Raw genomic sequence first — 21,607 nt, 5'->3', positions numbered from 1 at the left:
AAACAAAATTTTGGATACATCTTATAATTGTATTATTACACTGCCCGCTTTAAAATGCAATTCCGATAATTTCTACCGTCCAAGTGTCATTTGTGTTCTCTTTACTGTCACATAAATAAACTATTGTAACTTAGCAATGTTTATATCAGCCATAAAGACATCATCACAAGCCGGTCGGATTATTTTTGCTATTTTTAGAGTGATGACTTAGCATTGACACACTGAGCAGAGTTGCTTGTGTGGGCAACAGAGCTTTGAGGCCACCTTGCATCCTTTATGATCTTCCTCTTATCCTTTCCACATTTACTTTACTGTTCCCATATCTAAAAATGGGAAAAAGCACAAAATTAAAAATAGTCAACATCTCCCCTGCACATCCAAAACAGCAAACTTCATCGTTTCTATTTCTAAGACTCCATCCCGACCTCTCTTTCTATGTTTTCTCTCTTGACTTTTTCCCGTCTCAGCCTCTCTTTCTGTAATGACCTCCCTGAGGTCCAGTATCGCTGCTCTCTCTCGATTTCCGAGAGGTGAGGAAGGTTCTGCGAACCCACACCCGGCGTAATGAGCTCTCCCTGGACACCCGCAATACAAAAAGCCCCTGATATGCTTGGAGAATCTCCCTGGACCATCCTGGATCCAAAACGGTCCGTGTCCTCCAGCTCTGGGCTTGAGGCCTGCCACTGGGTTCTCTCTAAATACCCCAAGCCGAGGGAAAGAGACCCCTGGGTGGCTTACTATTCAAGGGCTGGAGGTGTGTATCTTTGTGCACAGGAAAAAGGAAAGTCTGAGAGTGTGAACGAGAAAGGTGTGAAAAAGTGTGTGGTTGGTGTGAAAAATGTTTTTTTGTGCATCTATGCATACAAGGGGTCACATCTCGGTGTGTGAGAGAGAGGGAAGGTAGATTCAACGGATTCTCATTAACCTTCTTTGAGGACCCCCCAAGAGCCCCTCTAACTGCCCTTAACCACCCAATTCCTCAGAGAGAAGGGGAAAAAAACGCCTGCCTCCCGACCTCAAAAACACACACTCCCTTATCGCATGTCGTACACACTAGTTTTTACACCCTAAATGGAACATAAACCCTACACAGTAAACACAATAGCTGTGATAGTGGTTTTCCTTTTTTCACACCCACAAACAAACAGACACACATGCATTTACTTAGCTATTTAAATATGGACATACCACCTACTTCTATTTAAACTATGCACAGCTAACCGTAAATATTACAGACAACTCAGTGAAGTCCAGAGTATTACAGAAAATTTTTTTTACGGGTACGGAAATGTACGCACCACCTGGTCGAACGCACAGCCTTGCAAAGTGTAGTTTATTCGAATCGACTCGTACATGTACATAGACGTACAACAAAATGCAATGCTTCTCCTGGGCTACATATTACATTCTCCTGTACACGAATATACATAATATGTGTGGCTTCAAAAATCTTGCGGTGCGCATATATCATTCTAATGACAAAATCTGCGTCATGCATACTTTACGCGGACCCCCGCGTAAGCGTAAAAACAGGACTATACTTCTAGCTTTAATATTTTTATAATTAAACAAAAAATGTTATCGCTTACACAAATTTACGAATCTGTCCAGGTTGCCAAAAAGGTTGCTTGCAGCTATGCCCTAGAAAAAAACACCTTTCCGAGAAAGTTTCCTAAGGCCACATTTACACTGCATGACTCAAAAACATGTAAACGGGTCGTCAAAAAATAAATATATAGTCAACAAATCGAAATTGGGCATCAAGATCTGCAGTGTAAATCCAGCCTTAAAGAATTTATTTTGTGTCCTTTAGTCTGTATAAGCTTTTTCCACTACAAAGAAGTGCAACAGAAAGGATCTGTAAATATTAAAGGTTGTTTATGAAACCTTACAACCCATCAAAGACCATTTTAGAAATCTGTATTTTTAACAGTGTAGATATGCAAGCAACACACACACACACACACACACACACACACACACACACACACACACACACACACACACAATCCAGTAGCTATTGTTCTGTATGACTCTCAATTGTTTGTGCAAATCCACATCAAATTCATGGCAGTAAAGCAAAGCCACTCCTTTCTGTATTTGCCCTTCAAAAAAAGACATAAATAATGGGCCGTGTGTGCGCGCTCTCCTGAGGTGCACATCCTGTGGACACACACAGCGAGAGAAGAGATGGAGAGAAGATGAGCACGGAGTGAAATGAAGGAAGAGCGGAGAAAAACACACACACGCACACAAACACACACACACACACACACACAGAGGTGGGGAGAGGAATGAGAGGGCTCACACACACACACACACACACACACACACACACACTCCCTCTGCGTGCAACTGCGGTGTAAATGTCATCATGTACACAGTTTATCCTCTGTGTGAGCGAGAGGTGCAGATGAAGGGAGGGAGACGGAGAGAAAGAAAGACAGAGCGAGAGCCCACTGCGGAGAGGTAGAGAGAAGCACACAGCCTCTTCTTCTGTCATTTGTTCATTAGTATTCCAGCGTTTGGTATCTTGGATCCATCCTCGTACTGCTTTTAGCGTCGATACGGGAAAACACACACACACACACACACACACACACACACACACACACACACACACACAAACACGTATGCACATCAGCACCAGAAACTGTACTCGGTGCATTTCGCCCATCTCTCACAGCATCATAACCTCTCATCCTAACGCAACGTAAACGTTTCCCAATTGAAACATGATACACTTTACGCACTGATTACGGATATAATTCGCCCAGACTAATAATTATGTGACATAATATCCTTTAGTCAAGATGTTGTGATGGGAGTTCATTTGTAAAATCACTGAAGTGGGAATGCATCAGGGTAAGAAAAAAACTTAAAGGTAAAGGTGGCTTCTCAAACAAACCTTCTGCAATGCTTTCATTTTTTTTATCATTTCTAATAAAACAAAAAATTATGGGACATATTGAGTGGCTCCTCCCCCTTTTCAAATAGCCAGTAGCATTTTGTTTACCTCACCTGCAATCTAATGAGAAGCAGAGTGCAGAGTGATGTCATAAAAATCATTGATTCATTTGGGCCCAAGTAAGAGACTCTATGTTTTGAAGCATTTATGTTTTAAATGTGAATTTTGTCAATGTTTCAGAGCACACTAGATTATAAATATCCTTAAGGATAACATATCATACAAGCATTTTGATTTCATGTGGACTTTAAGGGGATAAAAAGCTCCACTCCAAAGCTCCAAGGTTGGCATTGTATCTTAACTTTTATTGAAAATCTGCAAGGACTCAATGGCTCTAAATAGCTACCTATCCCCCGTAACAGGTCCAGGTCAATGGTTGCATCTAGACTGGTTCTTGATCTACAACTGGTCGGGGTCTGGCCATTGGGTGGTTTGAAATTAAAAAAGGGGTCTGTGTGATGGAAACTTTGAAAAGCAGTTTCACTTTACACTTCAGATATTGTCAGATGTGTTTCGTTTTGTGTGGTTTAATGAAAATTCCCGTGAGGGGTAAAGGTGCATACCAGCATATGTTCAAAATGTTGACATTTTGTAACAAAATCATTAAAATATGACATTTCACAATTAATCTAAGGAAGAGGCTGTTTCTTGTGCATGCTTTCACAATGTGGGAAATTCTAGCACACATTGGGACATCTAAAAAATGTTCAAGTTAAGTTTGAGCTATCGATGTTCCAAACATATAAAAATGATTTTAATTGCTCCTACATGATTTTCTAGTATTAGCTGAACCACCATAATCAACAACGTAGTTTTTCAAAGCACACCTGTTTTAGCGTTGAGCTCACTGAGGTAAAACATTCCTGTTGAGGCAAAACATGTGGATACACCGTGAGTATTTGTGGGATATTGCTGTCGATTTGAGAACTGCCTGCTGTGGCGGCCTCGGTTTAGCTAGAGCACTATTGCCAGCCTGTTGTAGGTGTAGTGTATTATAGTGATTCTGCTGTGTGGATAGGGTGGTATTATTGGATGGATCTCCACGGTAACAGGGCGGGTGAAACTCAATCGGAGTCTCTCCATGTCGCTCCCTCAGATGGCCACCCGCTGATCCTGACCTTCTGGATGTTTTTCCCCACTCATTTTTTTCTCTCTCTCTCCTTCTCATTTAGCTTATCTACTCACTCCTCTCTTTTCTGTATTCACTTATCAATTCCTCTAGTTATGATTCTGAGAAGTGTACGCATGTTCCTTTCCTTTAAAGTGGCAGCACAAGCCAAAAATAACGGTCAACGCAGATGACAACCGCAAATAAAAACAATCCAACTACCGCTATGTGTAATCAGCATATGAGTATGTGTATGCATGTGTGTGTGTGTGTGTGTGTGTGTGTGTGTTGAGCCACAAATTAAGACATTCACTTGTGCAAGAGAGGGGCCTGGGTAAGGCAAGATAATAGAAGATTATTTTCATGAGATGTACTTTGAATATTAACCACCTCATCTAACTGACTCTCTGTAGACGATTGACTATTTATTGCTGTATCCGTAAGTACAGACTGAATCAGCATGGCCTCGTACCATGACCAGGGCATAAATATTAAAGACAAGAAGAAACAGCAAGGAATAAATGGTTAATAGGGACATTAAGAGCGAAAACAAAGGAGGCCAATGACAGACACTTGCGGCACCCCATCTCAAACTCTTTTCAACGCTGTGTGTGTACGTCTGTGTGTGTGCCCGTTGTTTTGTCCTGAGGTAATGACTCTCACCGGGGATCTGCAGCACACAACTGAGTTCAGGCGGGGGTCCATTACACCTTCACACATACACACAGGCCTGCATTATTTGTATCAAACAACTGGTATGTTTTGCTTCTGACGAACAAGCGCAGACACACTCCCGCCTCACGGCACCAGGAATGAAAACAGACCCTCTTCCATGATTCCTGCTCAACATCTCTCCAGCAGGAAGTATGAGCTATGAGCCGTCCCCTGGGACGCCAGAAAGAGAAAGAGAGCCTGACACTGCCTGGCCAGGATCTGTGCTCATACATGCTCTTTTGCCTCGTTTATTTTTCCCTTTCGCCACCCTCTTTTGTCTTGCTCTGTTTTCCTTCGTTTTGTTTCTCTACTCTGTATAAAACACCAGATTAGTTGGTTACACTCAAAACACTCATATCTATTTTGTGCAGAGAAATGCCATTTCCGCTGCTTTATTATTCTCTCTCTCTCTCTTCTCTCTCTCTCTCTGTGGGAGGCTGGGAGGAAAGTTTGCTTTGAAGAAAGAGGGTTTAACATGTGTGCTAATAAATAGCCGGTTTGCCCCAGGCAGGAGTAAAAGAGCTCAAGTCTCTCTCTTCTATACGGTCGCCGGCACTGTCAGTGATTACAACTTATATATCCTCCAGTTCAGAAAGCAAAAGGGTAGAGGAATGCGCCTGTCCTGACAGACCTGATTTTACTTTCCAGTTTCGGCTCTCCGAAAAGAGACGACTTATTATTTTCTACATCCATAAACTTTTGAAATTCCCTATGGGTGTCTCCAAGAAGTGTTTTGTTCTCATTCCTTCCTTTCATTTTCCAAGAGACAGAGACAGGAAAGTTCATCCCTTCACCCGATACTTCTGCCACGCCATGGCATGCTTTGTTTGGTTTGTGCTATCATTTAACAACCATACTTTGCACAACTGGTCAGTTAGCTAGCCTTTAAGAAACAGTTCTGTGATTTGCTAACTATTTGCTTACCCTAATGATGTTTCAAGCCTACGTTTTCTTTTCGCGTTTGAAACAGGAGGGGTTTAAAATAATCTTAATGATGTTTTTCCTGTAAGTCACTTGATGGAGCATTTCGTTAGCAACGCAAAGGTCATGGGTTCGATCCTAAGGATCACACATATGGATAAAATGTATAGCTTAATTGCACTTTAAGTCACTTTGAATTAAAGTGTCTTGCCAAAAGCATAAATGTAAATGTTTTTTTTCTATACAGTAAATGTGAATGGTGACTGAGGCTACATTGCTTTTGGAGTGCACACATTTTATAATGATATTTTAAGGTGATTTATTAAAAATCTTGTTTAAGATCTAGTACACTATTGACTTTTATGCACTACGGACCGTAACGTGAAAACTATTTTCCATTACATCTCCCATTGTGCTCCTTGTATGAATTCATACAGATTTGAAATGAAAAGGTAAATAATATGACGCATCATTATAGGGTAAACTTTCTCTCTCTCAACAGGAATAGTTTCAGAAAACTAGTATCTTGGTGTAAGCACTTCTTGTATTATTGCCAACATATGACAAATCACTGAAGTGTTTCCTAATCTTTGTAAGTCTGCTAAATGGATAAATGTAAATATTAACTATATCCTTAAAAAGATTTTCTTTCTTCAACAGGCAAATGTCTATAAAAAGACATGCAAAAATGCAGCCTTCAAAGCATGGTCTCTGGTAAGCCGTATATGAGAATGTTCGCATGATTCATATTGAAACCCAGGCCTGTCTCACTTTCACTAAATGAGCAGAGCCGCTCAGCACGGATGACCCTTCACGCCTTCCTACAATTCCCAGAAATCAATGCTTGGATGGAGCTTCCATTACCATTATTGATAGCTAAGACGGTGACAGTGACTGCTGCCAATGAGAGGCCGCAATGATGTGTAGCTGAGGAGCTGAGAGCACGTCTTTGTCTCGCTGTCTTTGTCTGTCTATTTCCTGTCTGTCTCTCATATTCGGTTTTTCACAATGGTCTCACCCCTTTCTCTCCTTCCACTAAAAATACAGCCTTCCCGGGCAGTATACTGAGGTAGAAAGGCTTTAAATCACTTCCTAAAGCAATGTTTGCAACATCCTGTCTACTAAAATGCCTTCATCTGGTCGATTTTTCAAGATAAATACTTCCTCGTTGGCTATGATATCTCATGATCCTGTGTGTGCGATTTGAACAACATCTGACGAATAGCTTATAAAAAGTAAATTATTTGCAAAGAAGAATCATGTATGATTCAACATCTATGGAGGATGTTTATCAAATATTTGCTTTGTTATCTCTAAAGCCCACGTGAATTTGTTCTGGATCATTAATGTTGTTTTGGTGCATTGCAAGCCTATCTGGAATCGGTTTCCTTAGGAGGAATCACACAACACATTGTCTGTTAAGTCGCTGACTGACTAGGCAGCAAGACAGCTATTCAGACACTAGCCATATCTTTCTCTCTCGAAATACATAAACACTTCTCTCTGTAAGCACCACACTTAAAAGATTCACACACACACCTGTCTCTGGGTCTACACACAGCTGTATGTTCACCTGAGGCAGCTGCGGCCCGTTTTCAGTCTTTAAGTACTCCAGAACTCAAAAGCTACATTGTCACTTGTTAGCAGTATAGACAGAGAGAACGAGAGAGATAGAGAGAAGGAGACAGCAAGAGTGTGCAAAGAAATGTCCTTGTATTTCTGTCACTCGCTATAACCACCAGGGACCTGGAGAATGAAACGGCGCAGCCGAGCAGAGAGCCCTGAGAGGCTGCCGCCCGCCCAGCGTCCCCGCTGACTCGGCGACCGGCATCCGCACTACCAATTAGCCTGAGCCCAAAACTGAGAGAAGCCGGCTGATTTGTTTGTTCCAAAGCACAAACTCCGTCCACCGCAGTGGTTCGGTCGAGAGACTCGGCTGTGAAAGCGAGTAGCCAAATTAAAGATCTTTACGCATAGAAAGGGTAGGGTGTTTAAGAAATGTCAGCCTAAAAACCGGCAGAGAGCTTTGTTTCGACTAATTGGGAGGGAAAGGGGTGAAGAAAAGAGAATCTCGCATCCTGGCGACGAAATTAAATTAGGTTTAAATCGGCAGAAACTGTGTTCAGCCTTTTCGGTTACAGCTTCCAATTACCCAAAACAAACACAGAGGTGCATAACCGTGACAAATGACTCCAAAACTGGAAAACTGGTCTTGCAACAATGCAAAGTCACAGAGAGAAAGATTATAAAAATCAATGACACCCGGCTATTAAGGATTGTCATGGAAATACTCACTGGGTGGGAGTGTCCTCAACTGTGTGACATCACTGCTTGACCACCTGTAGGTGAAAAGAGAGACGCTATTATTTCACTAATAGTGTTGTACAAAGCATTATGTATAATAATGTGTATGGTTATCATGTATGTGACAAATGTGAAACAATGGCACATTTTTATCACTAAACAAACTATAATAAACAAATAAACTAGAAAGACGAAGTTTAAAGGGATAGTTCATCCAAAAATGAAAATTCTGTTATCATTTACTCACTCGCATGCTGTTACAAACCTGTATAAATTTCTTTGTTCTGATGAACACAAAGGAAGATATTTTGAGGAAACGATCAGAGGCCCCATTGACTTCCATTGTAGGAAAAAGAATACTGGGGCTTTTGATCGGTTTGGTCACAAACATTCCTCAAAATATCTTCCTTTGTCTTCATCAGGTTCATACAGGTTTGTAACAACATAAGAGTGAGTAAATGATGACAGAATTTTCATTTTTGGTTGAACTATCCCTTTAATTAAAGAAAAAAAAACCTAAATAACCCACACATTAATATTGAAATATATTTAAAAACAAACACATTTATACATGGCAATATATCCGATTTCTGAATGGTTCAAGCTTTAGCTCAAGGGAAAAAGTCAATGGCAACAACTTTCAAAACACATACAGCATTGTGTCTAGAGAACTACTAGTGAGTGTAGCGTGTTTACACCCAACCTGTGGCTGCCAATGGTTTTGCTAAGAAAAACACACACATAAAGGCACTGACAACCACTTTTCACATGCCCATACAAGAAAAGCAAAAACACACGAATGTGTGAACGCTCAAACGCACTCCCGATTCAGGCTTTATTCCTGCTAAACCTGTTGGAATTACAGCAAAGCTTAAAACTCAGGGTGTGTGGGACGATTTTTCCAAACACACATGCTGTAAACCAGCCTACTCCAGTTTTCGTGTACGTTTTTGTTTGACAGTGTGTGTTTGTGTATGCGAATTATCGGGAGCATCACAACAGGGAGACACATGGATGAAACAGACACACAAATCAGATAAGTTTCCAATCTCTTCAATCACACAAAGCTGCACACAGCCCGAGAAACAAACACCACATGCGCAAACGAAATAACAAATTACCACCACAAACGAACAGCAGACGCACTCCGAGTAATCTGCGGCCGGGCAGTTAGTTCCTCTTTTAGTTCTTTAAAACATTTCCATCTGGGCAGAGATTGAAAAATCTGGAACAGTTTACCACTGTTTGCTACGCATTGAAGCCGGCAGTGACTGACAGCATCCACGCGTCAATCAAAACCCAGCCCAGCCAATCCATGTTGGAGGCTCTCCATCGCCGCAGTGACCAAGGACACATGCGGCGTCTGAGCTGATGTCACCCGGGGGAGTTAAAGCGAGGAGACGGGCGTAATGACAGCTCGGAGAATCTAAGACGGAGATAATAGCGAGCGCGCTGTCTGGGGTTGATCGCTTTCTGCGCAACACGTACGACGGCCTCATTTGCAGGCGTGTGGGCCCGATCGTACAAGGGCCAAACTGTGCATTTATGGGTTCTGAGGAAGCAACGCACTCCATTCTTCATCCTGAGGACCAACTAATCAAAAACGTCTTGACGCTACATTTTTTTATTGACTTGCCTAAAGGGAGGAATTTAGATGAAATGATAACGCACCCCCTTCGGATAGACTGCAAACTGCGCGCAGCTGTGAGGATAGCGCGAGGCAAAAAGGGGAGGGTTTTTCTTTTTTTGTTCGTTCTGCTTCAGGTTGATACTTCCTGCCGTACGAGTCGGTCCTTTAGGGAGCACCTTGCCACGACTGCAGACGTTTAGCTCAGGCCTTCAGAGAAACACAGGCAAGTCCCGACAATCTATCTCCCACAGAATCGTCTCACCAGTCCAGTTTCAGGAAACCGATCCCTAAATAGAAGTGATTCATCTTTTTTCATACAATATGAGCACACACAGCACAAAGGGACTTCTCTTTCCTTTTCTCATCTCTTTCTTACTGCCTCTCTCTCCCTCTCTGCGCTCTGTATGATTCAATGTGGCTGCGGGGCAGAGTCTTTTATCGCTGTATTATGCCCAGCTGAAAGCTGACAAAATGGAATCTGTGTGCCGAGTCCTGTGACTGGAAAAAAAACGGCCTTGGACCAGATCTCCTTCTCTTATGTTGATAACAAGACCTGTAATCTTATTCTTTCATCATTAGGCCAATTGCAGTTTCTCAGGGAGAAAGGGAGGGGCGAGAGGGAGATTAACACCGGTTTTAAAAGAGTATCCGAGGGGGGAAAAACGTACCTGGAAACGTTCGCTCAAAAATGGCCACCAGACAATTAGCTCCATCTGGGGATTGGGGGGTGGTGGTGAGAGGGGGGCAGGCTATAACTTAAACTGCCCACACTGGAGGTCATCACTCAAGCGCTAATGGAAGAACCCCGCCACAAACACGCGCGCGCGCACACACACAAGAGTCGCTCTCTCTAGCACGCCAAAGGACGCAGCGATCCTCTTTGAACGAATTGCTAAACACTGCAGTAATTTCGCGGTAAAAGTTCACCGGCGCTGCATGGTGCAGAACGCGGCAACTCGTGACAATAAGGCCAAATTAATATTCAACCCATTTCCTATCCTCGCTTTCTTTCACCTTTGAAGTCTGGTGGAAATGAAGACCAGATGGAGGCAAAGGAAGAACGAGAGAGAGAGAGAAAAACACTCATGTGTCTCCACATGAAATGGAGCAGTTTTTTAAACAAAGGTAGAACATGTGGGAAAGCTTCTAATGATCCGCAGTCATCACTAGACACGGCATGAGCGAGGAACGTGTTTTCGGCAGTCCCGGATACGAAAGCAAACAAACGAATGGGGAAATGATCAGTGAGGCTTTGCTTTAGATTACAAGTGAACAAACACTGCAAGAATCCATGCAAAAGGCAAAGCCTTACAAGTGCTATTATTTAAAAAGTTTGTTTACTAATCAGCCAACTAAATCTTATAAACAGCATGGTGCCGTATTTCTACTAATCATCTCTGTTATGGTACATCAGATCATGATCACCATATGTGAAAAAACTACAGTTATTAGAGATGCAGGATATATTGGAATCATATTGGTTAATAACCTGAATACAATAATCAGATTATCGATATCAACCAGACTTTTTATATCGGTGGATCTCTAACACTTAAAACCACATCCACTGCTACAAGTAGCAAACACAAAATACCTCATGTATTACTATTTCATACAAGCGTTATTGAAGAATTAAGTTAAGCGCTAAAGAACGCAAAGCAGCAGAATACCATGCCATCAAACAGGCCTTGAGATTTCTCTGCATGAAGGTCAATCCCGCTGCCTGTGCAGCTGTCACGCCTTTCCCTCACACACACAGACACGTACAAACACACACAGATGAACAAGATAGTCATCCCTGAGCTCAACACACAACGAAAAGCTCATCAACCTGACATCGGTGTAGTCGAGCAGCGGCCGCGACAAAATATCCCTCCCTTTTAAATGAATCTAGCATATGTCTCCATCAAATATTAAGAAGAGCATCATGATAGTGCAAAGTCTAAAGCAGTGTACAGATGAGGTGATGTTGGGAAATGACGTGTGACGATTAGTAAGATAAGTTTTGTGTGGGTTTTGTTTGTGAAGTTGTGAGGCACGGTAAACTAAGGTGATGAGTTGTAATGTGGTGTGTGAGTGTAGAACCTGTAAAAGGTGTAGAAATTGTCATTGTGTTTGAGGGTGGTGGTTTTGATATGAAGCAGCATGGTGGTGTGTTAATCTGTTGTGTTGGCTAGTGGTGGTGTGTGTTGAGGTGTTATGTTGGGTATTTGTGTTTTTGTGGCAGATATTTTTGTTGTTTTGAGCAGTTTTGTTAACAAATGGTGGTGTGATAAGCTGTCGTATTGGGGAGTGATTGCTGGTGTGTTTGTGCTAAGGTTTTGTTGGTTAATGGTATTGTGTAGAATTTTTGTGATGTGTTGAACTGTTGTTTTAGTTAATGACGGTGTGTTGAGCTATTGTGTTGGTTAATGGCAGGCTGGTTAAAAAAGTTGGGTATTTGTGTTGAGCTGTTGTCCTGCCAGATAGCAATAGACTCCGAAGTTGTGTTGTGGCGATGTGTTGAGCTGTTGTGTTGGTTTATAGCGGGCTGGTTAATAATGTTGGGTATTTGTGTTGTGTTGAGCTGTTGTGTTGTGAAGTTGTAGTTTGTTGAGCTGTTGTGTTGGGTATTTTTGTTAAGCTGTTATATAGATATTTGTATTGTGATCAATTGTGTTTACTAGTGGTGGTGTGTTGAGCTGCTGTGTTTGGAAGTGGTGGTATGCTGACATGTTGTGTTGTTGTATTGGGTATTTGTGTTGTGTTGCTTAATGATGGTGTGTTGAGCTGTTGTGTTGGTTAATAGTGGGTTGGTTAATAATGTTGGGTTATTATGTTGGGTATTTGTAGCCTGGTTAGCCAGACCTACATCAAGATGTAAGGTCTGGCAACTCTTCACACAAACGGCTCAATTCAAGGGGCGGGATATAAGGTTGTCCCTCAAAATGCCTCTGCACGCAATAGGATAGCGCTATGACGGATCAGAGCAACGAAGAAGGTGACGTAGTTACCGTAACCAGTCGGCAAAACTCCAAACACATCTTTCTTGCTTAAAAAGGACTTCAGTAGGGTTTATTTGCTCTTCTCTCAAAGAAAAACATAAGTCTAAGTCCTCCAGAGTCGCGGCCAAAGCCGCTTCAAAAGATAGCTGTTCGCCAGCAGCAGCCATTCTCTGTTTTCAAGTAGGAACCGTTGCAGGCAGCTCTGTCGTCATCATGTTAAGCCCGCCCCACAGACGCTACACACGATGTGATTGGCCTGACCAAATTTTGGTTTTTGGACCGGTTAAGTGTATTGTGAGTGCCTAGACTAAACCCTGGCAGCAAATATATTTTGCGGCCGCTAGGGTGCGTCTAGATTTCTAGGCTAGGGTATTTGTGATATGTTGAGCTGTTGTGTTGGTTAATAGTGGGTTGGTTAATAATGTTGGGTTATTGTGTTGGGTATTTGTGTTGTGTTGAGCAATCGTCCTGGCCAGACAGCAGTAGACTCCGAAGTTGCGATGTGTTGAGCTGTTGTGTTGTGGAGTTGTAGTGTGTTGAGTTGTTTTGTTGGGTATTTGTGTTAAGCTGATATTTATATTCTGAACAATTGTGTTAACTAGTGGCAGTGTGTTTGTTAAGCTGTTGTGTTCGGAAGTGGTGGTATGTTGACTTGTTGTGTTGGGTTGTAGTATTGTGTATTTGTGTTGTGTTGCTTAATGACGGTGTATTGAGCGGTTGTGTTGACCTGTTGTGTTGGTTAATAGCAGGTTGTTTACTAATGTTGGGTTATTATGTTGTGTATTTGTGATATGTTGAAATGTTGTGTTAGTTAATGACGGTGTGTTGAGCTGTTGTGTTGGTTAATGGCAGGTTGGTGAATAATGCTGGATTGATGTGTAGGGCATTTTTGTTGTGTTGAGCTGTTGTCCTGCCAGATAGAAATTGGTGTCTATTGCTATCTGGGTGTGTTTTGCAGTTGTGTTGAGCTGTTGTGTTGGTAAATGGTAATGTGTTGAGCTGTTGTATTGGCGGCATTTTGAGCTGTTGTGTTAAGTTGTTGTGTTGGCTTGTATTAAAGGGATACTTCACCCAAAAATAAAAATTCTGTCATCATTTACTCACTTTCATGTTGTTACAACCCTGTAAAAATTCCTTTGTTCTGATGAACACAAAGGAAGATATTTTGGGGGAAGTTTAGAAGCCCCATTGACTTCCATAGAATTCTTTTCCAACTATGTAACTCAATGGGGCTTCTGATCGGTTTGGTTAAAAAAATTCCTCAAAATATCTCCCTTCGTCTTTATTAGAACAAAGAAAATGATACAGGTTTGTAACAACATGCAAGTGAGTAAATGATGACAACATTTTCATTTTTGGGTGAACTATCCCTGCGTTGGGCGTGAGCTGTAGTGTTGAGCCGTTAGTGTTTTGAGTGTAAAGCTGAAGCCAGGATGATGGCTGAACCGATGACTGAAAAAGATGGGGATGAGCACTAGACTGAATGCGTTGTTTTCATGAAAGATGCTGTTGCTTTTGCTGCACGCTTAAATTAGCTGGCAGTGTTTGGATTACACCAGGGAGCTCTCACACAGGATTTATTCCAGCCTGCAGGAGCACAGGATATTTCCATCTCTACACACAAAGATGCACAGTCACCCATATGCACACATACACCAAAAACAAGAATAACGCAGAGATAAAATTGTAAGATCACAAACAAAGCTTTTTCTTTAGAAGACGCTCATACACACATTGGGGTTAAGGATGCACTGCTCACTTCTATAAATGTGTACAAATGATTCACTGTCATCATCATAACAAACATACACATGCACTCATACTCAAAGGCCTCGGGATCAGGCTTCTTCCACCGCTGCTGTTGCCAGGTTTACAGACTGCTCATATTACAGACGGGTTTCACAGCTTTCCAACTATCTAACAAACTGTAGGAGATAATAGAGAGATAGAAACAGAGGAAAAGAGAGAGACAGATCGTGCAGCGTTTTTCATCCAATTTTGAAGGGCGTGCGAAATCATCCCAGAAGTGTCTGAAACTCACTCACCGCCAACCGAAACATCCTGCGGTCAGGGTCCTTATCGATTATCTTCTATTAACAGATTACAATTAAACAAAGGACCACCCGTCTGTTCGAGCCTCAAACAAAGCAGCCTATCAAGCCGCTGGTGTATGCATGTGCGTTTAATAATTTCTCGTGACTGAGACAGACATCCCCCAACAACCACGCACACACATTTGTTGCGGGTCGGCGAACACGATGCCCTGCTGTAACGCCTAATCCGGTGTCTGTAGACTTCAGGAGCACACCACGATGCACCTTCACATGAGTGCAGATTAGTACTCCTAATCCAGCTCTCTCAATCTGGAGATCTTTTTATAAAACCTCACAGGCAATCCACAAGAGGTTTGTTTACTCTTTCAAGACCAGCTTAGTTTATATTTTGCTAAAAACACTTAACTTAATGTGAGGCTAAATAGCTGGTGTCCTCTTAAACAAGAGGTTATTGCATTGGACATCAAGTGGAGATGCAATACAAGTGGTTTACCGTAAAAAGCAACTTATTTAAAATTCAAACTTTGAAAATGTTTTAGTATTTAAATAACGGCATATGGTCAAATTGACAATTCTCCTCAATCTCAATGGTATCATGCTTTCAATTACTTTTGCAAAGTGTATTTAAAGTAAAGAAAATTAATGCATCCCAAATGTACATGACTTCCTTTCTTCATGTGAATACAAACAAACAAATTTATATTAAAATGTGAAGCTTATATTAACAAAAAAAATCCATAATTAAAGTAACAAAATTAATAAATGTCTTTTAAAGCACGATCGTGAGAGAAAACAATTCATACTGTTATTTAGCTTATTAAGCGATTAATACATTATGAATACATTAAAACGGTAATATCAAATCTAATTGGTTCATGCTGGTCTCTTGCATGTTTAATTCTTATCATGCTAATTTGGCTACCATGTTACATGACAACATTTAATATAAAATTATTTGCTTGTATTTAACTGCAAAAAGGAAGTCATAAATCTGGGATGGCATGAGGATGAATAAATTATGAGAGACTTTTCATATTTGGGTGAACATTTCCTTTAATGGGTCATACACACCAAACGCAAATTCAACATTTTGCGCAAGTAGATACACACAAAGTCAAAGCAGAAACGCAAGTAGATGCAAAGAACTATTCACTAAAACTATAATATTTTTGAATAGATGCAAATAAGTACGGTTCCTTTAGGCCGTACACACCAAATGGCAATTGAACGATTTGCGCGAGTAGATTACAAACAAAAAGTCAATGCAGAGATGCGAATAGACATAACTATTGACTAAAACTATAATCTTTTTCGAATAGACGCGAATTAGTAGTGTTCCTTCAATGGGCCGTACACACCAAACGCGAATTGAACGATTTGCGTGAGTAGATTACATACCAAACGTCAATGCAGAGACAGGAAAAGATGCGGATAGACAGGAATAACTATTCACTTAAATTATTATATTTTTTAATAAAAGCAAATTGGGTGAAGTGATTGCAGCGAAAAAATGCATCATTTGCCTCAAACGTATCTTCACGGCACGCAAGTTGAAAATATTCAACTTAAGCGAAAAATGTTCATGACACAAAGTTAAATCCCGCGAGTAATCTAGAGCAAGAACCGCAATGCTTCGCGGCATAACAGTCAGGATTGTATTTGTACCTTTTTTTTTTTATTAGGGGATGTCAACTTGTCTATCATTGCTTCCCCCCCCAAAAAATAAATACATTTGATTGCATGTGCAGCCTTTGATCTCAACAAAACGTGTGAGAAGCGATTACCCTTCTCAAGTTGCTAAGCCCGTTTATTTTGCTATCCTAACTATGACCAATTCTATTAATAGCATTTTATAACTAGCATTTAGCGGTGTTTATTTACTGCTGTCTTTGACCCTATTAGAACTGCCTTGGGGTGAACCACTGTCCTAAACCGCATTAGACAAGACTTAACTGTGAAGATAGATAACAACTTGACGATACAAGGGCGTCGATTTAAGCAACTTTACTGAAAACACAAAAGGGCTTCATTATCAATGATATATTAAGTTGACTAAAACGATGCTATTTTTGGTTCTTTTTCTGTCTTTATCTCCATTTCATTTCTGTGCAAAATGAAAAATTTTGAAATTCTTGCTGCACCAAGGTGCTCTTTGCCAGCGCAGCTAAAATGAAAAGGCTTTGTGGTGACAGTGACCAGATTTTAAATGCAGCAAGATCAATAAATAAGAGGGGGTTGCTTGAGCACAATCTCAGAGTGTCTTTGTGTGTGTATGCGTATGTGTGTGTGCAAAGGGTCAAACACTGCATGTCCTGCAGTCAGCTGTCTCAGTGCAGTAGATTCCCTCCCATCCCATAGCTCTGGCCAAATCCCACCCATCCTCTCTTTCTCTTTTCCACTTTGCCCTCTCCCACAAGAAGAGCATCATTCCAGCCATTCCTGAAATCTTGGCTATTTCTACACGGGATGCAAATATAGCGATAAGCGCTAGAACAAATAGGCCAAACTACTGGCATTTCAAACATGGGCTCCATTATCTCAGCGGGGGGACTACAGTTCCCCAGTAGCAACCCACGGCACAGGCAACATGACAGTCTCCTGGAGGGCAAACAACACACGAGCCACAGCCAGCCCTCATCTTTCCAGAATATTCATCTGCCTGGAATCACTAATGCACTCAAACCCTCATTCAAAAGCTGAGAGAGAGAAAGAAAAAAAAGGGAGAGAGAGAGACAGGCATACAGAAAGGTTTCTGAATGACGACCTTCAGGTGTCAAGCACGAGATCGGCCTCGCTGATTAACAACACAATATATGGAGCTAAAACGCTAGCAGAAAGATACGCGCACGTACGCTTTCCTCTGCTTTATTCCTTGTTGTGAAGTTACAGCTAAGAAGATCTCAATATGTAGCATTTCTTCAGGGAAAAAAACCCAACCCCTTTCACCTCGCCTGTGAAAAACAAGCGTTCAGACAGCCCAACAAAAATAACCTTGAGTTTCATCAGGGATATTCTCACATTGAATGATAAACAGAGGCCCGGGGGACGTCGAACTAAAAAGCAGCTAATTGCCTGCCTCTGAAATTCGGCCCCTTTCTGTGTTTATCTGAAAACAGAGTCAGTCCGACGTGACCCGCTTCAGGAAGACTGTCCACAAAAAAGCGAATCTTCATCTGCTTGGCCTTATTACCAGGAAAAAAGTAAGTTGCGACACAATTACCAAGTCTGCCGCGACCAACTAACGCTTCTGCTGACACAAACGGTTGTCGCCGGAGCACTGTTCAAGCTAAACTGCAACCCACATAACCCGCTGTTATGTAAGAGCCAACTGTTAAGAGGAAATTTTACAATCAAAGCTGTTTGTTAACAACAACATAAATCATTAGCCAAGTAAAGCAAGATAGAGAGAGATACACACTTAACCAGCAAGCCAACTGTCGTCCTGCAAGGGGAAGAGTATTTGTCAGTATTTACAAGGTGATTTGCCAAGTCATTATTTGCACAAGGACGCAACCTGCTCGGAAAACAAATACGCCGTCGACCTTCCGATATCCAGTCTGATTCATTTGGCAGTTACTGGCCACACACGTGGCACACAACAGCTTGTATAATCAAGTCTGTGCCTGCGTTCGAGCTCTTTAAATGACAGGTGTTTTGATCAGGTGAGAACGTCTCACCGGCTTGTACGTTTATAGGACGGTTAAATGAAAAACAGCACTCTGGGACTTGAGAAACTCTAGACTGAGCTTTGCAAAGTTCATTAATATCAATTTCACCATTTGCAGTGCGTTGATCAATGCGTTTGAACACCACAATCAATGTAAACACGCAAACAAGGGGTTCTGGCTGAAGATGCTTCTAACGTCCCCATCCAGAGACTGATGCTTGAAACCGATTCTTTATTTAACGCATGCCACCAAATAAGGTCCACAACTTGTCATACTATATCGGGTTACTTAAATGTTTTCAATAATTAATCTAAAACGGGTATAGCCTAAATATAGAATAAGACTAACTAGACCACTAATAATTCCCTGAAAGAGTGTAAAGCGAGTTGTTAAAGCGATAGACACAATGTTATATGCTGCAGTTGACTATAATATTGCCTAATCCAATAAGATGTAGAATGAAACCCCATAGAGCCATTTAGGACTATAAGACGCAGGCAAGGCTGCGCGAGTTAACGGCTCTCCAGTCATTCATATGTATCAGCTTGAGTGGAACAGCCAATAAATTTAAATCATCTTTAAACGAACCGCACCGATCATTGCCCCGTTTTGGAGGGAGGAAGTGTGATTATAAACCGAACTCGTGTGGGATCGTGGGTGCTGAAGTTGTGCAAGATTTGTCAGTTTCTGCATTTCCTACAGCTTGCATTTCTCCTACCACCACACAATCATTTGTTGTTGCAAAGGACGTGCAGACGACGAAGACATGCAAACAAGATCCATCAAAAGCAAATCGAACGATTTCTCGCAGGCCTATCCCATATCCAGGCAGGCAAACAACAAACGTGCCGAGCCCAAATGTGCGTCTGACACTCTAACCCCGAGCAAAGTTTTACTTTTTTCTCTCTTCACAACTACAGACATTTAGAGGTCTGGGTGTGCTTGAGAGAGCACAGTGTGAGATCCCTTCAAACCCCAACAGCACAAACAGGCCCTGACAGATTTGTTCTCCCTATTTTGCGGTAAGAAAAACAGTAAGTGTATAAGAGATGTTCTATGTGCTCGGAGAGACCAGGCACACACGCTTACACAAAGAAAGAGAGAAAACATTCAACAATAGTCATTTCTAATGGAAGGAGAGAGTGGGTGAGACTGTTCCGTTTCAATTCACTGATACCGCTAATGGCTTCTTAGCGGTTCCATGAAATCAAGCAGCTGTCAAGACGATGCATCAGGAGCGGGGAGGAAGAGGCGGCATTCCCACAAGAGAAAAGCATCACGTCAGGATGTTTGGCTAAACATCTGCTCCCCTGCTCTCATGGCTTTAGCAGAAGCACATACCCAGACAAAGAAATGGGAGGTGGAAACACTGACTTCTCCATCTGAGGCATTCTGTTAAAACAACAGTCTGCTCCATGCATAATGACTTGGGCATTGGGCTAGATGAGACAGAGCCCTGGCGATACAAAGCAGACACACTAAACCCACCAACGTTGGCATTTAACCAGGATATGGTGAGCCTTAGATTGACCACTACAGTAACTATAAAAAGTTCATGACATGCATAACAGTAACTTTTAAATGGGCAACACTTGCCTCTCTCTCTCTCTTTCTCTTTGTGTGTGTGTGTGTGTGTGTGTTATATTCATTCAACCCACTACTATTTTGGAGTAAAACTATTTTTATCACTTTTTAAAGGCTAGAGGGTTAAATTAAATAAACAAAACCGTGTGACATATCTGTAACAGCCCCTCTGTGTTTATACATACACAAAGATGCACACATAAAACAAAGAGACTATATACAGAAGTGCATATAAATATCACAGGACAGCCAAATAGCCAGTGACAAATGTAAGTTTTGTTGTTACATACAGTAACACAATGTCTTAAAAGGCATGATTTATAATTCTGTGACATCCTCAATGTGTCAAATTTCCTATATTCAGCAATGAACAAAATATTCTTGTAAACGCTGAACACCACAAAACAGACGAAATAAAAAAAATGACATTATCAAAATATCTGATCCTCGATTCAACATATTTCTAAAGTATTCGGAAAATGGTAATAAATCTCACAATTAAACTACTTGCACCACTACATGACATCATTATTACATTTGCCGTCCAAAAAAGGGTGCTGATGTCATCCAGTCCACCTGTAAACACCGAATCACTAAACATCATTTAAAATCCTCAAGATCGTACAAAACGCTCTTTTCCGTTCACCCACTGTATTTTTTTATTTGAAACATATCGAAAAATCGAGTTTTACATCAATCTCGAGCAAAATAACAAAATCGACGCTTTCTCCGAAAAACATCACATTTTACTTAAACTTCACATGACGTCACCGCCATCGCATAAGACATTTCTAAACTTTCTGGCCGTAACGTGCAGGTCGAGTCTCAAGAACACACAGATCGTGTCAGTTTAAATTAACCAAGATGGCGTGTGGCTTGTTGTTTAGAGGGCAGAAAAAATGGAGGATATTGTAATATACACAAAGGGATAAATTTCAACAACTCGGCCAGGCGGCAGCTGCTGCTCTTTAAGGAAGCGACAAAGATAAGAGAAACGCGAGGCTCAAACTCCACACCAGCGACCCGCTCCGACAACCCAGGCGATTTCCCGTGGAAATACAACGTTGAGCATGTAACAGTTCATAATTTATATCAAAATGAATTGTGAAGTAAACAATTTTATCTTGTTTCTCAATAAAGCGCTGTTAGCCATCATCTGAGGGACGGACATTAAACAGACCAAAGGTAGCTTCTGCTCTACCTCAGAGTGACTCCCCCGCATTGCCTTTAATAAAATAACCCTTTTAAATCACATAAAACATTTTTACCTACCCAAAACAACGACAGGGGTGCGCTTCGTCTCCAGAAACGTGTTTTGATACATTCAGAGATGTTTACAAACTGTTTACGTTTAAAAATGTAACAGTTAAAGCGCACGCGAGAGGGCACAAAGGCAGATTCCCATTATCAAGTCGCCGCGCGCAACATTGAGTCCACTCGCAAAGTTTTACGATATTAACGCTCGCGTCGGGAAATTAACCCATATTCGCGTTTCCCGACAAAACGGTTTACGAGGTTTTGACAAGTTTTGGGCTTTTTTGCGCTCGAGGGACAAGCGTAGCCAACCTAAAGAAAGTATCGAGTTAGCTGCCCTCGCTAAGACACCGAGGCAGCCAGCGACACAACATTGATTCTCCAATGAAATAACTGATCCGGATCTCAATAAATTCAA

The 21,607-nt window shown here is 41.5% G+C and overlaps 1 protein-coding gene across 15 annotated transcripts in view; it reads right to left on the bottom strand.

Annotated features, from left to right (window-relative positions):
• Nucleotides 1–21,607, bottom strand: part of baz2ba (bromodomain adjacent to zinc finger domain, 2Ba) — a 90,124-nt gene that overhangs the window by 68,120 nt on the left and 397 nt on the right. For 14 of the 15 annotated variants that reach the window (XM_065240202.2, XM_065240208.2, XM_065240205.2 and 11 more), the window contains exon 2: nt 8,007–8,050. The gene's annotated coding sequence lies outside the window, so the exon portion shown is untranslated. Of the gene's footprint in view, nt 1–8,006; nt 8,051–21,207; nt 21,473–21,607 lie in introns of those variants that run through there. The other variant, XM_065240194.1, reaches the window with a different exon arrangement.

This window comes from Paramisgurnus dabryanus, chromosome 7 (genome assembly GCF_030506205.2).
Source record: "Paramisgurnus dabryanus chromosome 7, PD_genome_1.1, whole genome shotgun sequence".
NCBI classification, from domain to species: Eukaryota; Metazoa; Chordata; class Actinopteri; order Cypriniformes; family Cobitidae; genus Paramisgurnus; species Paramisgurnus dabryanus.
Note: the sequence above shows the minus strand (reverse complement) of the source record. Positions and strands in the feature narration are given on the sequence as shown.